The sequence below is a fragment of the Diabrotica undecimpunctata genome, chromosome 4, assembly GCF_040954645.1.
Source record: "Diabrotica undecimpunctata isolate CICGRU chromosome 4, icDiaUnde3, whole genome shotgun sequence".
NCBI classification, from domain to species: domain Eukaryota; kingdom Metazoa; phylum Arthropoda; class Insecta; order Coleoptera; family Chrysomelidae; genus Diabrotica; species Diabrotica undecimpunctata.
Genome location: NC_092806.1, coordinates 110,392,790 through 110,406,934, shown reverse-complemented (window position 1 = coordinate 110,406,934; position 14,145 = coordinate 110,392,790).

Genomic DNA, 14,145 nt, shown 5'->3' with positions numbered 1-14,145 from the left:
TCTTGCTATTTCAGAATAGTGCTCTAAGAATTTTTCTTGTCAAATCTGATTATTTTTATTTTTTCCTTGATTTACTATTAATTCCGTTATTTTCCTTCCTGCTACCAGTTTGTTTTACATCACTTCTTTTATTTTTCTATTCTTTGTTACTAGTACAATATCATCAGCACAAGTTATTCTGTGTCCTTCTCTCGTTCTAAGTAAACCCTTATTGATTTTGCTGACTGTATGTTCCAGTTACAAGGTTAAATAGAGTAAATAACGAATATCCTTATCTAACCCCTTTAATTTTAGTAAATGCGTCAGCTTCTCCTACTTGGGTTTTTACAGTTTTTCTCATTGCTATATTTCTATCTTTTTATTAAATCGAATGCTTGTTATAAGTATATAAAAAGCAGTTCAATATATATTTTATATCCATGAACTTTCTCCATAATTTGCTTAACCGTATATCTGGCATCTGTTGTTGACTTTTCCTGTACCAATCCACATTGATACTGCCCTAAGAGATTTGTCGTCGTTTTGGCCAGACTTTGTTGTATTAAGATCAACATGATTTTATATGCTGTGTTTAATAGTGTCAATCTTCTGTAATTATTACACATTTGTTGGTCCCTTTTTATGAATCGTGATAATTTGTCCTTTGCACCATTTCTTCGGCCCATATCCTTTTGTTCTGTTAATAATTCTTTTAAATAATCAGTCAAAATTTCTTTAAACTCTTCGTCATTTTCTGATATTTTTCCATTTCTAATCTTTATGTCCTGTATCTTTTTTTTTTATTTAAAGGTTTTGTTCTGCTTGCTAACTTTCTTATATTTAGAATGCTTTTGGGTTTCTGTTCTTGCTTTCGTTTTCTATTTGATTTATCTTATTATCTGACCAGGTTAGTTTAATTTTTCTTATTTTTCTTACATGTTTTCCTGAATTTATTGTATTCTTCCCTCATACTATTGTCTATTTGTTCTTTTCCACTTTTATCTTATTTCTTTCTTCTTTTTTAATATATGATATTCTTCCTGACAGCATTCTTGTTTTTTGTAATTTCTTTTTATTCCTATTTGTCCAGCAGGTGTTCATTTATACATTTTTTTCTATTTGTACATGCTGTTATATGTGCATACTACATCTTTTGAATGTTTACATTGTTCCTTCAATTTTGTATTCATACCTTCTGCATATTTAATTTCTTTGTCTGCAGTATTCAGTTTTTCTACGTACAATTTGTCTTTTTCTTGTTTTTTAGTGTTTAGAAAGAAGACTATTATATTTAAAGCCAAAAATCTCCTTTTCTTGAGCTGAACTTGAACTTTATTGAGTTCGTTGTTGAAAGATTTTCATCTTCTTCTTATATTCTTAAGACTTTTACTCTTCTTAGGCGAAAATATATTAGCCCGTAATAAGACTTAGAATTTATAGCGACTAAAGATAGTTGCAAACTGGCGAACAAAAAACACATTGTTGAATTCATAAAATGTACATAGAAATATTTAATAAACAGTAGTGAATTTCTTAATTTTAAGGAATTTGTAGCCTAATTAAAAGAATTTATAAAGTAAGTACTCTAATACAATATGGAGTATACTTTAAATATTTATTTTTGTAATGTTTATGTGATACTGTAAGTTATTAAGCGATGAACACATATTTTGAATTACCAATAATAATCATAATAATTTGATTGAATTCAATATTTTACGTTTCAAGTCATCATCATAAATCAATAAAATTGGTACGCCTCTGCTATCAAACCGTTCGACCTGTATAAACATCCCTGCACTTGAAAGGCTTAACGGGTTAACCGCATTATCCTCGAATCTGAGCAACAACATGAAATTATTCCCATTTGTCTCTTACTTCCCCCAACCCGCTCCCTGTGCTCCTGTATATTTTATGAACACCAGGCAAGTTATAATGAGGTTCTGTTTGAAGCAGTTTGCCTCAAAACAAATGGCGAATAAGAAGGATAGGAAATGATGGATGATCCATAGTACGATCACGTTTGAATGGTTTCGACTGTATTTCAAAAAAATTATAATCAAACAAGCAATACGTATATAGGCGTAACAAGACAATATAGTAATACATGTAAGAAACTTAAAAGAACATATATATATATATATATATATATATATATATATATATATATATATATATATATATATATATAGCTATCTCCATTAAAAACAAATGACGCACAAATAGATTTAAAAGTACTTACAGAAATTAAAAGATTTCACAAATAAAAACTGACATTAAAGTATGTGAAATATTGCATGTTAAGATTAAACTGTCTTAAGCAAGTTTGTTACAGTAATAAGATAAAACAAGTTATTACTCCAAATGTAAAAAATAACAATAAAAGAAACGTTAAAAGAATGATATTTCTTTGATTAATTTATTATTAAGGTTAGTTATTATTAAGGTGGGTCTTAGCTATTTTGAATATTTATAAATTTTGTTCAATGTCTGTTTTAGCCTACTTAACTGTCCAGTGTCCGTTTTATAATTTAAAGTGTTTTTACTTTTGTTAATGTGATACATCTCCAGAAATAATCTACTGTGGTAGTTATCAGTATGTGCCAAAATACGAGCCTTAGTATAGTCTAGCATATGGCTGGTGTTTTAAGTAAAAGATTGCATTTCATTTCGACTCGAATTCCACCTTTGTTCTACATGTGTTTCGAGTTATATCAACTCTTATTATGAACACCTGTGGAAGTTCAAACTGAAATGAAGTCTAGTAGTCTAGTATTTGGCCGTTATAATAAAAAGAAGCACCGTTGTCAGCGCTAGAAGATGTTCGCCGCCCTACAAAGAGTGGGATTGGATGAGAAGGACATTCCGATCATCATGAATTTATACTGGAACCAGCGTGTTCAAGTCAAGGTCGAAGACCAGCTGACCGAACAAGTGAAGATCATGCGGGTAGTAAGGCAAGGCTGTGTGCTCTCGCCGACTCTGTTCAATATATACTCTTAGGAAATTTTTACTGAAGCCCTCACAAACCTATAGATGGGAATCCGAGTGAACGGTGAATACATCAATAATATCCGCTACGCCGATGACACTGTGTTACTAACAACCAGCCTAAGTGATCTACAAGCCTTACTAGACCGAGTGAGAACTGTGAACGTAACATACGGACTAGACCTTAATATTAAGAAAACTAAATTCATGATTGTCAGCCGTGCAAATTTAGATCCCGAGGCACTAATGGCAGGTAGTGAAGAGATCCAGAGAGTCGACAGATTCACTTATCTCGAAACTACCGTCAACTCAGAATGGGACTACGCTCAAAAGATTAGATCCAGAATTGAAATGGCACGGTCTACATTTATCAAGTTGAGATCCTTGCTGTGCTGCAGTGATCTTAGTTTGGGAACTAAGATACGGATAGTGAGGTGCTACATTCTTCCAGTGTTACTATATGAAGTTGAAGCCTTGACACTGATGCAAGCTACAGAAAAGCGGATTGAAGACTTCTAGATGTGGGTCTACAGAACGATACTAAAAATATCGTATGTGGATCATGTCACCAACGTTGAGGTCCTACAGCGTATGAAAAAAGAAAAAGAAGTGCTTAATTTAGTGAAACAACGTAAGCTTGAGTACCTTGAGCACGTGATGCGGAACGAAGAAAAATATCGAATTCCTCAACTCATTATGCAGGGTAAAGTATTTGGCAGGAGAGGACCGAGACGTCGTCGTATGTCGTGGTTAAGAAACCTCCGACAATGGTTTGGGATGACCTCCGCGGAGCTGTTTTGCAGAGCAGTCAACAAAGCCGTGATAGCCTTGATGATCGCCAACATCCAGACCGGATAAGGCACTGAAGAAGAAGAATAAAAAGAACATGGCTGGTACGCTAGCAGCAACATCTATACGAACCAACAAGAAGTCGGGAGACCTCTCTTTGATAGCAATTTACCTAATTCCCACTGACCCAGAAACAAAAAAGCTCTGTCTCAGAGGAGCACTGAAGAAGTCGTTGTTTGTGACTTTTGGTAAATTTTTCAACAGTATCCATTTGCAGGTCCCTGTGGAGGTCACTGTTCCTATAGTACCAAGCAGCTTTGACAATATTCCTTAACACTCTGTTTTGGAATCGCTGGGTGGTGTCTAAATTACTCTTACTAGCACAACCCCACAGCTGGATGTCATATATTTACGTTCATATATGTTTAAAAATCTGTTTATACAAAAGAATTATATTGTAGATTGACAGGGTGGATTGTCTTCCCAATAGCCAATACATTTTTTATGCTTGATGTTGAGCTGTTCTCTTTTGTTTATAACATGGGCCCTCCAGCATAGACTAGTCTAATGTAACACCCATATATTTTGTGTAAAGACTATAAGACTGTGTAAAATACACATTTACATTTTGTTTATTTTACACAGGGTATGTTTTATTGGAAGCGTTACTTAAGTGTTTTTCTTCGAAGATTTGAGACGAAATTCGTATGTTTATGACAAACTTTTGTCCGAATATAAAAATGTAAGACACCGAATTAAAACCGTATACAAAATGGAATCTTAGATATGTGAATTAAAACTTTATACAAAACGGAATTTAAAAATGCTACATCCTACGTTAGATATGGGCAGAGATAACCAGACATGTTAGCTCCCACGTCGCATAGGATTAGCCGGGGCAGCGTTTGGTAAATTAAACTATGTATTTAAATCGGATCTACCCATGTGCCTCAAAAGGAAAATCTTTGACCAATGTGTGTTACCTGTACTCACTTATGGAGCGGAAACATTAACACTCACAAAAAAGGTAGTTAATAAGATTCAGATGATTGGGCATGACACGTCACCAGATAATCAGACAACCAATGAACAAAACGTATTTTAGAGTGGAGATTAACACAAGAAGCAATACGGAGCAGAAGATGCCCACCAACTAGATGGACTGACGACCTGAAGCGTGTTAGCAATAACTGGATGCAAGCCGCACAAGACAGAGACAGATGGAAAAAGCTGAGAGAAACCTATGTCCAGCAGTGGATGATGACATCCTACGTTCACTACCGTACATAACTAAAGGTTGGGCCATAGTTTTGTGGCCGTATTCTGTTTATTCTACCGTGTGTTGCTTAAATTTTATGTATTTTATTTTCTATATCTTTATCGTAGTCATAAATTGTGTCGCATTCCAACGCATTGTCCAATTTCGCCGATTGTTTTTGACCACACAGGATATTTGCCTTCAAATGACATAACTTTCGACGTGGCCATAAATTCAGCCCGTTCTCTCAGTGCGACAGAGAAAACTGACTCAAAGCAGTACCTGTGTCTCTTTCTAATTTGCCAGGTTTATCAACTATGTGACCTAAATGACTAATGAGAAGGTCACGTGGTCGATAAACGCGGCCCATTAGACAGAGAAATAGGAACTGCTTTGCGTCAGTTTTCTCTATCGCACTGGGAGAACGCGACTCTATTGCAGCATTCAGTTTATCTTTTATTATAATATGTCTATGGTCGTGTCTAAGGAGACTTTGAGGTTGTACTGCATTAAGATAATTGAGAAAAATATCATAAAGGGAATTCGAAAGAAAATTAGAGTCATTAGAGATCAGGAAATGTATATACGGACAAGAGTCAAATTATGCTAAAGCTGCGTATTACAGAGAAGGTTAGTAAATGTATTACAACTTTCATATAACGGGCATCACGGCGAAAGATAATATTAACTGTTGTACTGTAAACGATATAACTTTATTTATTTCTATTGATCAAAGATAAAAAACGTTGCACAAAAAAAAATCTATTTATATCAAGTCTGTTAATTAGTTATTTAAAATGAGCAATTGTGCACAGTATATAATTTGGAAAAAAAATAGTCATAACGTCTCTTTGACAAAGAAATTAAATAAAGCCATGATGGAGTATTTAGTTCTTGGCGAAATCTTGAGGTATTTTTTAGGTTTGCACGTATGTTTCAATATATTTGTATTTCTATCATTATCAGAAAAATGCACGATCCCATGCTCCACAACAGTATCAGAAATAGCAGAGCTCGTGGACTATAAGGGCTCCAGAAAATGGCAAACAGTCGCTGTTTCTAGGAGACCTGTCAGCAAGAAGACTACGTGGATTGCTGAGAGGAGTCAGAGCTAACCCAATTATATAGTGGTGCATTAAATATCATGAATTTCTCATGAAGGTTTCAAATAGGAGTGGAGCAATGCGAGTTACCGAGTTGAGAGGATTCCTTTGTGTGTGACAGAATTAACAGAGATTAGATCTTTGCATATTTCAAAATAATTAGGAAAACAAATTGCAGATAACTATATACTAAGTGTTTTATGTTTGATTTGACTAATATTTAAATAATTACTTCATGTTTATTATGTATTTTTCTTGTTCCTATCGTAGTAGAATATGCTATAATTTGTTATATTATCCTAGCTATTACAATGCTGATGTCCAAATAGCAGCTCTAAGGTGATTTCATTAGAAATCTTTAAGTAGATACTATATTCGTGTTTTTATACATTTTGCTATAGTTTCTCGGTATGTTTTATCGACGTATTGTTCTGAATTGCAACACTGTTGAATCAGAAAAAATACAAGAGAAAGCAGCTCAATGGAACCTAAAAATTGATCTCGAAGTATATCACACCATACGGTAATTTTAATGGTTTACGATAAATGCCTTTTCTAATTAACATTAAAGAGGATGAAGATAAACTCTTTTGGGTATTCCTGAGAAAGTATTGAACGAAACTGAAATGAAATGTACGAAACTTCTTCGTTTTTCACCAATATTGAAGACAAAATAAACCAGTAACTAAAAACGTGGACATGAAGTATGAAATATGGATATGAAATATTCAAGAAGATTGGAGTTTGGCGTTTTTAAGCTCTATCCACAAAAAAGAAGACAAAAAGAAGTATGGAAATTACATAGGTATAAGCGTTATGAGCTCATTGGAGATTTTGTACGGTTGATTGATAAAATAACGAATCGAAAACTAATATGAAGAAATAGAAGATCAGACTGGATTCCGTGCTGGCGCTAGATCTTTTGTTAATAATATATTTATACTTCACCAAATTTTAGAGAAAAGAACAGCTAGTAATCTACCGACTCATTCAGTGTTAGTTGACTTAGAGAAGACCTATCATTAAAGCCTTCAGGCCTTCATCATCGGCCAGCAATTTTTGCTTATGTGTTTTCATTAAAGCAACTATTTAAGATCTTTGTTTAAAACTTAGATTTTTTAGGATCTGAAGGTCAGAGCAGTCTATTTGTTTTACTTTCAAGGTTTTCATAAGCTGTTTGTGAGATAGTTTATCAAACGTCTTGTAATTTAATCCATAATGAATTATTGCATTGTTAAGTTTTTCAAGAGCCCAGTATTGAATTGAATAAAATACATTATCGATGTCTAGAAAGGCTAGACTTCTTTGTATAATGTGTTTATTCATTTTCTCTATGAATATGTTGAGAGTAGTGGTCTTAATATGTACTAAATTATTTTCTAGAGAACTACGCCACGGTAAATAGGATTAAACATATAAAGGAGAGAAAACAAAGGTAAAAAGTAAAAACAAAATTTTTTTTTTGAACTAAAGAAAAATATTACATTTGGTCAAAAAATCGATTGTGCAATCATAAATTAATCTATTTTGTGTCGCTAGGGCAGATAAAATGTTAAACGGAGATTTACCGGTAATATGAACTATATTATTGTATAATAAGGTGGATTCCAAATTATATTTGGCACAAACAAAAATTACATGATCTAGATCTAGGTCACCTACTACTCCACATTCCACACAGTTTTTACTGTCGATCACATGAATTCTTGCATAATTTAATGTAATACAAACAATGATTGAATTAGTTTATAAAACGCTTAACATTATTACTGTTGTATACACTCACGGTAGTATCATACGCAGTAATTTTGTCGTATGAGTTCGATTTGTCTATAACGGATTCACGCTACTTTCTCACGTGTACACTTTTTCTTTTCAAAGAGCTTACTACCACAACTCGTGGTACAAAGACATAGTAGACTGCTGTGACTTACCCGCTGTTAGTAAAATAATAGGAATAACTGAAGAATTCTTACGTGTCCCTTAATCAGCGTGAATACCTAAACACTGCCTAGCTTACGCCACTAGAAAAAAAAAGAAGAATCTTACATTGAAGTATGATCTTTTAGACATATGAAGTAACTGTGAAGGTTACGAATGTAAATTTGTTGATCCTAAATTCCTTTTGCTGTTCCTACACGTTCGATCTACTTTTGATTTATCACTGTATATCTGAGAATTTAATATTAGTCTAATTAGTTTTTTATTTTACTACCATAACGGAATACCGTGGCAGTATAATTGGTATTATTTAGTCCAAATAATTATTCAACGACACCGATAATATGGCACCACTTAGCTTCCTGATAATTACTTTTATTGGCGCTCTACTAAACAGTTTTCAACTATAACTACAAACCAATTTCTATCGCTTAGACAAATCGTCATCTAGCATTATTAAGCGACTAGACTGTGCCTTAACAGTAATCTACAGTCGTCAGACATTACACTTTTTATGTAGCTGTATCATCATATTAATAAATCGATGGAGAATTGCGATACTCCGGTCTAAGGACTCTGAAGCAAGACAACGGTACATTATATAAGCCTTAATTGCTAATAAAGATGTGCAACATTGCGGAAATCGACCAGGCATATAATATATTTTATCTGGAGAATTAAGAAACTAATACTATGAAAGTTTAACATATGTTGTCTAGTTTAATGGCAAATTGTGTATTCGAATCGACGTAAAGATGCTAAAATATTTCTACAGAGGAAGTAACAACGCATTACGAATGTCGTACTTCAAATAAGTTTATTAAATGAAGTTTTGTTAGAATAGAAACCTTTATGAAACAATATATTGCTAAATACTGCTTTCAGTATATTTTTAGTTAAATGCGCTAATAATAAAATTGTTTCTGCCATGATCACGACGATAATCCGCGGATAATAATTATATTACTATCCGAATTGGACTGTCAAAAAAAATGTAGGTATTATAAACAAAACTACTTATTTCGATTTTGTTATTTTTTTTTTTTTATTTAAACAAATATACCCGCATCAACCACTAAGGGTTATTAGCGGGGAGACATACACAAACAGTAAGATGCATATTGTTACATAAAAAAATATTTTTTACAATCTGGTATATAGTTTAGTCATTTTAAGATAACTTAATAAAGACTGTAAATTTGACGTTAGTATACTTTTTAAATTATCACTAAGGGCAGACGCGATCCTTTCGTTCTGGTACACTGGACACTCAACAGTTATATGTTTCACTGACAACTGAGTGTTGCACTTGCTACACATCGGAGCAGCCTCCTGGTTGAAGATATGCTTGTGTGTAAGGAAAGTATGTCCAATTCGGAGTCGGTTGATGATGACTTAGTATTTTCTATTATTTGGTAAGATGAGTTTGGTTCCTACTTGACTTAGACATTTTTTGAGTTTGTTAGCAGTGTGATCCCAAGTAGTTTGCCACGCTCAACATAATTTTTAATGTCACATTTTGATGCTTGAAATGGGTCTCTTCTAGGCATATGACTAAAGGAAGATATTCGTGTATAAGAAGCTTAATGGATTCTTTATGTGTAAAATAACCGTTGGGGTTCAACTGTAATATGAATGTGCTGGCCATTAACTCTTTATGTGTTAACTATTTATTGTTCAGAACTTGATTCTTAGTCAGTTTCGTCAGTAGAAGAAGGACTGTTGAGAAGCAGTTTCTTCATCAATCTGGTGATATTGTTTTTTATAGTTTTATTTTGTATTTGAGAATATATAAAGTTTAAAATTTCTTTTATTTCTTGGCTTTCATTTGAATAATTTTTAACAATGCGTTCAGGATGTTTTGTTTGAAGGGAATTTGCCAGAAAATCACATATTTCATGAAAAGTAAGTGTAAAGGAAGGGTTTCCAATTTCAATTTTTTCTTTAATTTGATTTAGAATAATTGGAATATCTTCTTGGGTTTTAGGCTTTTTCTTAGGTTTTTGAGTATCGGGAGGAGGTAGGTCATTTTCAAGAATTTCAGGAGAGGATATTTGTCTTTTAGTTGCAGGAGTTATTTCAGTGGTTTTTCTATCGCTTTCAATTACTAAGGAATTATCTTGGAATATTTTTGGTTGATTCAAAATTTGTAATTCATTGTTTGTTTGTGAGCAAGTGGTTTGGTCCTTTGTAGCTGATGCGTGATTTTGTATGGTATTGGGTTCTGGTTCCATTAATGTTTCGGTATCTTCTTGGTATTGGTTTCGTGGTTGATCTTGTAGCTGATTATATTTTTCATTGGTAGAGTTATGTATATTCGCGTGGTGGCCAGTTTCCATTTGATTAATTGAGTTGTTTGATGATGATAAAGAAGGACAGTCAGAATCGTGATGTCCGACAATCTTGCATCTGGAGCAGTTTAAACCATCTATGGAAATGTATAGTCGATATGATGTATTGTCGAATGAGATTAGAAATGAGTCAGGAATTGATGCATTTTCTAAAGGACTTATGAACATTTGCCTCCTAAAGCTGAGTACGTGGCTGTATTCTGAGTCTTGCGTGCCTACTCGTAGAAACGTCATGTTGGAGGCGGATTTTATACCCATAGTTTTTAAGTGCTCTTTAATTATGCTATTAGGTATAGTAGGACATACATTAGATATGATGAGTCTCTGGGCAGGGGTTATAAGTTTTCTTACTTCAATCTGGTTACCATCAATATTTATATATTTGTGGGAGCTAAGAAATTGATCAACTACATATTTAGAGAAGAGGTAGATGCAGATGCGGTTGTTTGCTATTTTGGATGCCCAAACAACATTTTTAGGCTGTACTATTGATCCAACAGCTTTTATATATTCGAAAACATTTATTCCTTGTATGGTTGAAAGTATAATACCTTGGTCTTTTGAAGGATATTTAAAACTGTTTAATGCATTGGAGTAAGATATATGTGACGTAATGGGTATATTTCGTGAGGTAGTAGCTGATTCCGGTTCATCCATCTTCCCGCTGAGAATTTACGTACATTGGCACAGAGGATCTGAAGCCGGACCTGTCCACTTAATAAAATTGAACAGCAGCCTAGCCTAATTACTTGTTAGAAGCAAGAACCAGCAAAAAGTTGTTGTCGATAATCGATAAGTTGAATTGAAATCGATAAAATATTTTGCCTTTTAAACTTCTGATTTTAAGGTTATTAATAATGCAGTTTTGTACTCACAGAATTCTACGATTTTCAGTACACTGTCACATTTAACTTTAAGTTGAAAACAGTATAAAAATTAAATTATATTTTTAATTTTAACTACCAGTAATTAACAAATTTGTCAGAGCCGATGATAAATACATAAAAGAAACTATTGCTATCAATCAACAAATGCAAGATTAATGCAAAAGTTGGTAGGATTAAAGGAAAATATCAGTTTGAAAAGTTAAACAAATTATTTTGTCTTTTGTTAATTGGACCTGAAATTATTTCAATAGTTTTTCCTTCTATCTGCCTCACTCATAATGTCGATTTAAACATATTGACATATTGACATATTGACATATTGACATATAGACATTCTACATAAAGCCTTTTAAAAGACTTTAAAATGGTATTACTAGGATTTTGGGGTGCGCTTCTGAAACAAATTTATTGGACTATATTTAAAAAATCATTTCTATATGTTCAAAATGTTTATCTAGCAATCAGTTGATAAGCACAATGTTATCGAGTTATGTACATGATGAATAGTTCTCAAACGTAAAAGCGGTAGCAGAAAGAATGGGAATAATGTCAATTCAGATATCACCACTATTGAGCAAAACTTCAAAATGAACGGTGAGATCTTCTATCTACGCACATTGGTCCGTTCAATTAATAATATTGTTACGTTTTTCTATGGATTCAGGAATTACGTGAAGTAAACGTAGTTCAACTAACTTTATTAAAAAGCAAATATCGTATTAATTCTAAATACACTATTAAATTAATGCCTACAATGATATGGGTATCGCTTACAAAAACACTTGTCCAATTACTGCCTATTCAAAGGACGCCGAGCAGTTGATATATAACAAACGTATGTTCTAGAGATAACCAACAAAGGTACAAATGCCGAATTAACGCTTTAACTCGAGATCCCAGAAAAGTACCGATAAAGGAGTTCGAGTTGGTGACAAAATGGTTAATTCTGCTTATAGAAATACTCTTATGCCAGGGATGCAACTAGAGCGTTTTGACTCATAACATAGCTCCCTTCTTTTAGGCTGTTCACTCCAAACAGTATCTAAGTGGACCACGTCGGTGGATTCATAAGGACACAGTTTCTCTAGGTGAACGATCTTTGGCTTACTTCGTGGCGTCAGTTGCATCATATAAACAAGGTCGTTTTTCTTAGTAACCAGGTACGCTCCCTCCTAGGGACTCCTAGGGACTTTAACTTGGGAGTTAAACCTTTCTTTCGGGTTGGTTGGTAGAGCCAAACTTCATCACCTACCTTGAAACTAACAGGAGTGGATTTCTGATCAAACCTAGCCTTCATTCGGTCACTGGTGATCTGTAGCTTATTCCTGACGAAATCGTGGACCTTAACCAGTCGATTCTTTAGACTGCTGACATACTCGGTGAGTGTCTTTTGGTTTGCCTCTCCGTTTGGTAAACTGTCATGTACGCGATCGATGGGAAGATTCATCTGTCGACCAGTCAATAACATTGCTTCGGCAGCCTAGCAGAAACAGAGACAGTAGTTTGTCTCAGTCTTTTTGGTTTTTATGTACAAACAGGGACAGATAGTTGTTGATGGTTCGGTTATGTCTTTCTGTCTACTTTCTACTAAGCGGTATCGTTCTGATCTTCTTAATTCCGAGCAAAGCCATCATGGTCTTCCAAACTTCTGATTCGAAGTTGCACCCCTGGTCAGAATGAAACAGAATTGAAACGATGTCGGAAAACGACATTGTCAAACAGGGCCTCACAAGCCATTATTGCTTCTTGGTTAGGTAGTGCAACTACTTCCGGCCATTTAGAAAAATAGTCAATACCAACCATCAAATACTTATTTAGTGCTGTTTTTACTCGAGATAGTCTTACAATGTCGACAGAAACTTGTTCCCATAGGGTTCCGGTGATGTATTGTTGAAGTCTTGTCTTGGTTCCTTTCTTGGATGCACACAGGTCACATCATTTGCACTATTCTTCAAGATCTTGCCGATAATTAACCCAATAATACCTCTCACGAACTCTGGTCCTATTGATTGCACGTCTTAATACAGTACCTTGGAAGAACAACTTACGGCACTGTTGTGATGTCATCAGACAGTGATGACGTCATCTCGAAGACATAAAGAGTCCCACTGAAGCCAATAGCCCTTCACCGCTTGCCTATATTTGGCAATATCCTGCTGCCACCGTGGCCTATCTCCGTTATCCAGCCATTCACGGATTATTTAAGATCTGGATCTTTCTTCTGTTCAGCATGATGGTTTTCTTTGGTAAGAGCTTCTTCTTTTCCGTCCTATATGGTTTTCAACTCTATAATCTGGCCTCGTTCTTCTTGGCGCTTGCATAATCGGCAGTTCCTCTCTTTACATGTTTCTCTCGAGAGGCGCTCGAGGCGCTGTAGTTTCTCTAGTCATCGAGCTATGTGACCTTCAGATGTATTTAAATTGAGAAGCCGTTGCAAGGCAGAATGTCGGTTCTTAATCTTAATAAAAATCTTCTTCCATAGAGAAAAAAATGGTAGTTTTCTACCATCTGTTGACGACTGCCAATAACTTCTAGTGACACAGTAGTTTATTTTTGCTTTTCCCAGAGTTTTACTGAAGTATCCTCAGACGTGTTTCTGTATGACGTGATGTCATTTTGAAAAGCGTTCATAGCAAGCACGAAAGGGCCATGTACTTTTGGATATGCCAGGAAGCCAGGATTGGAGCCATTGGCAATTTGTCAAGCCGTTGTCATGCTTGAGTATGGTAAAGGCAAGCTGGCAGTCTGGTGTCCTGTTAAGTGACAGGTTATGGAGAGGGTTGGCAATATTTTCAAAATCTTTCACGAAGCGACGATAGTAACTGCAAAAGCCAAGGAAGCTTCGA